The 4,118-nt window shown below is 40.3% G+C and overlaps 1 long non-coding RNA gene across 1 annotated transcript; it reads left to right on the forward strand.

Moving 5' to 3' along the window:
- The first annotated feature begins 361 nt into the window (after positions 1–361).
- Positions 362–3,870, forward strand: LOC143695008 (uncharacterized). Its single transcript, XR_013183877.1, has 2 exons — positions 362–495; positions 2,145–3,870. It is a non-coding gene; the product is annotated as an uncharacterized LOC143695008 (long non-coding RNA).
- Positions 3,871–4,118: the final 248 nt, after the last annotated feature.

The following is a 4,118-nucleotide window of genomic DNA, read 5'->3' on the forward strand; positions in this document are numbered from 1 at the left end:
TCAGTAGAGGATGACTTGTGCTAGAAGTGTTGAGCTGAAGAGAAATGGATGAACTTGGGTGGGTACATAGAGTTGACCTCAGCTCCTCTGATATTCACACTGGGCCTATCAGTGCGATATCAGCTGATTCAACAGTAACCAGTACAGAAATTGGTTGGAGAATCTTCAGCTCAGGTGCATGCTGAAGATGTGGTCCAAGCTCTGTGCATGGCTGCATTTTTTCTGTGGGTGTAACTAGTTTTATTTCACAGTGTAAGTATGAGGGTTAATCGTGTTGCCAGAGAGACAGAAATGTTCACATTTTGTATTTCCGTGCTATGTCATCTCATCTCTAAAATTCACAGTAATCCCAAGACAGATGATTCTTACAGTGCATGGAAAGCATCCCTCCACCCCTCCCTACAAATGGAGCACGCAGTCTGTGAGTGCACTGAGGAGAGCTTCAGTGACTGGCCAGCTCAGTGCTCACATCCTTGGGAGATGCAGTTCAGAAACGTGAGTCCATACATCCTTTGAAATGTTTTAAAGTTCTTGTTTCTTTGCTAAGCAGTCTGGCTGTGTTTCTAGCACCAAGATCAACCGTACTTTCATACTTCATAAGAGGATAATGATGGGGAAACAGCAAGGGCCATGTGCAAGGGCTGCCAGAGAGAGAAGAGTGCACAGAGCAGGTGGGCAGAATAATTTGCAAAAACATTACCAGATATTTACTGCAGAACTTCAAGAGAGAAAGGTATCTGTAATGGTGTGGTGCATGGGGTCGAAATGGTGTTTCCCCGGGAATTTGCATCCCTTATCTATCAGCTTTTCTTTTCTTTTTTCTTTTTCAGCTTTTTCTGTAGATTTCAGCAACAAATTGCTTTGTGAATTGGTTGGAGAACCTCAATTGGAGAACCAATTGAGACAGGTTTACTGTCTCAAAACATTGCCAAAATAACCTGAGGAGAATGGTTTTCAGAGAGGTGTTTGTACTGCCTTGAAGCTTCTCTTTAATAAAAAAAAAGGAAATATTGTTTGTGGCACAAAAGGTCTTTCAGGTACTTCTTACTAGCCATCAGATGTGAGGCCTACAGCTGTGAGTAATCTGGGTGTACATTTGGTGCTGTGCTAACTCGGTCCATGAGTCAAAGCAGGTCACAGTGTCCCTCTGGAAAGATGAAACTGGCATTAAGGAACAAAGAAAATTTTGAAAGGAAGTTGTAGGAAACTGCAGGCTAAAAGAGGAAAGCTTGGATGGAGGTGTATGACGCATGCTGGCTTGGATATACCAGGAAAAGTACTCTACTGGGGAAAGAGGGTTTTAAATACTGTTTTGTAGAGACGTGACACAGCCCTGTCCCTTCACTTGGCCTATATGTCATTACATAGTAATCTTAACATGAACATAAAAATCCTAATTTGAATCTAGGATGGGTGTTTTGCAATTTTTCCACTCTCGGATCAGAGTGTGAGCTTTGTTTGCAATTTCTTAAAAAAAGTATTCCCCATCAAGAAGTGATGGGTTTCAATTTCCAAATTTTTATGTGTAATCACCTCACTAAAGTCTGTCAGACACATATTTAGCTGTGAATGCTTAATGAAAATTAATGACTGAATGAAAAGTAAGTAACAGATGTTAATAAAATTACTATTTATAAACACTTTAACTTAGTTTAAAATCCAAGCAGCACTAGTCACTGATAAATCAATAAATAAATGAGAGAAGGGAGAGTGGAGTATTCTGGCTTTCTCTTAACTGGAGAGCCACCTTGGAGAGCCATAACAGTTACACAACCACAAGGGTTTTGCTCATTCCACAACAAAAGGTCTGTAGCAGAGACCATTCTGGGAGCTCTGGAGTATGCAGAGAATTAGCCCATGTGGTTCCAACCAGTGCTTGGCCACATCTCCTTACTGAAATGCCATGTTTGTCTATCTAGGCACTGGCAGTGTGGTGTGGAGGATGTTTCAGTGCGTGGGTGGGCAACCTGGCAACTCCAGCCTTTCTTCTCTGGTGTTACTTCCTTGTTGGGGAAAAACATTTGTGCTAATTTCATTTATTTAAACAGAAAAACAAATTGGTGTATTACAAAGAGCCCAAACATTGCCTAGTTGTGGCATGCATCAAATGTTTTTGTTGAAACTGATGCTCTTTATTGTCACAGGTATGGTTTTGGCTGGAGAACAAAAGAAACAAGACTATTCCTTGGGAGAAGCTCTCAGCACAACACTGCATCTGTTCAAGGCTTCAAGGCAGGACAGAAGAGATCAAACTACCTTATTCACCTGGAAGAATGACCTTAGTGCTGGAGCATGGTAAACAGCAAGTATGCCACACTTGTGGAACAACCTGTCTGCTTTATACTGAATGGTTGTGACACCTAAAGAAAGAGTGGGATTAAAGTCTACACTCCTGCCATACAAAAGATAAGTGCTCTCTTATATTACCTGTTATATAATGTGAGAGGACTGACTGACATATCATCCACTGATATGGTTACCATGGTTTTGTGAGCAGAGCAAGTCTGGACACCCAATATGGGATGACAGTCAGAAGAGAACATTTTATTGCTCCACAAGACGTTTCAGTGAAGAGCCCGAGGCTGGCTGACACACGTGTAAGGGGCGAAGAAGTTAATGAGTACTGGAATAAAATCAGAGGAGATTGGCATTTCTTGGCAGATGGGATGTTGGTGGGAGGGTAGAGGAGGCAGGGGGAAGAGACTTCTTTTGTGTCAGCTTATCTTTGATTTGATGAAATTGCCAGGTGACTTCAAGGGAAAAGATGCACAAAGTTCCTTTGTTCTTTCCACAGCTACTGCTTCTCTAACCTGCACATACAGTAGGACAAAGCTGGTTTGTACAAAACTGCAGTTCCTACCTGTGCACAGGCCCTTCTAAAACCTGCAGGCAAATTGCCGAAGGGTATTTAAAAGGCTGAGCCTTAAACTATACACTGTTTACCCTTGCTGTAAAGAGTTTATTTGAATCTTGCTTCTTATGAAATGAAGAGTTGTCATACTTATTTTGATATTTCACTTTTGATGGTAGTACAATATTTCAGAATAAAGAATAAAACTGAGGGCATTAATTACTGTGCAGTCCTTTCCCCCTGTGGTACAGGGCAGCTTTCAAAGTTTCACAGCATGCACTGCCCTTCTCAACATGCTGCCCTCTGATTGAAAGTGACAGATTTCAGCTTTCATGATACTTTAAAGATGAGCTGGAATGGAGAGCAAGGGAGTGGCACATGGCTTTGCAGTGTTTGGGACAAAGTTGTCAGCAGATTTTTAAACAATTACATTGCTCTTAATAGAAAACCACGTGATTCTGAAGCTTGAATTCCTTGTTCATCAGTTTAACCAGTCAGTCTCATGCTCAAGTTCCTGGGGTTTGAACTAAGCAAGAAAGTTAAGTGAGTCTAACTACAACAGAGTCAAGTTTCTATGCAGACATTATAATCTCATTTTAGGAATAATAGATGTTGGTTTCTTTAAAGAAATTGATTAAAAATGCAGTCAGTCCACTGAAAATTAAAATAAGAAGGTCTTGCTGAAAACAAGAGGCGGAAATTCTTTATGTTGGTAAGACCTAATACTGTGATTCACAAGATCAGTCTTGCTTCCTTGGAAAAAATAACTCCTGGCTTATTTCCCAATGAAAAAAAAATTAAGGAAACCTTCTCAACATTTCATCTGATTCTTATTTATTTTACATTCAAAAAATTTACTTTATAATTACCTTTTTTTATTCTACAGATTTTCCAATAAATTATTCTTGATAAATGTTTTGCATTGTATCCTAATTGTGTGTCCAACTGTGTATTAATCAGACTGCAAACCATGTGTGTTGGATTTCTCAGGGCTGCAAATAAATAAACTGGTGACAGCAGTGCTCTGGTTTGATCAGCTGAGAAATCTAAATGAGTCAAAGGCAACATACTCGAAGTAGGTAAGTACTTCACTGCCACCAATGTCAGTGGGAATCAACAGCCCTCACCTCTGTGAAAACTAGGAATTTAGCACCCAAGATTTGTTTCAGTCAAACCTCTGCTGGATAACATGACTGGATATCATCTCTGTGCATTTTCTGCCTCGTTCTGCCACCTCATCTTGAAAACCTCAGGCAAGAATCAATAG

Source organism: Agelaius phoeniceus, chromosome 1 (genome assembly GCF_051311805.1).
Source record: "Agelaius phoeniceus isolate bAgePho1 chromosome 1, bAgePho1.hap1, whole genome shotgun sequence".
In the NCBI taxonomy this organism is placed as follows: Eukaryota; Metazoa; Chordata; class Aves; order Passeriformes; family Icteridae; genus Agelaius; species Agelaius phoeniceus.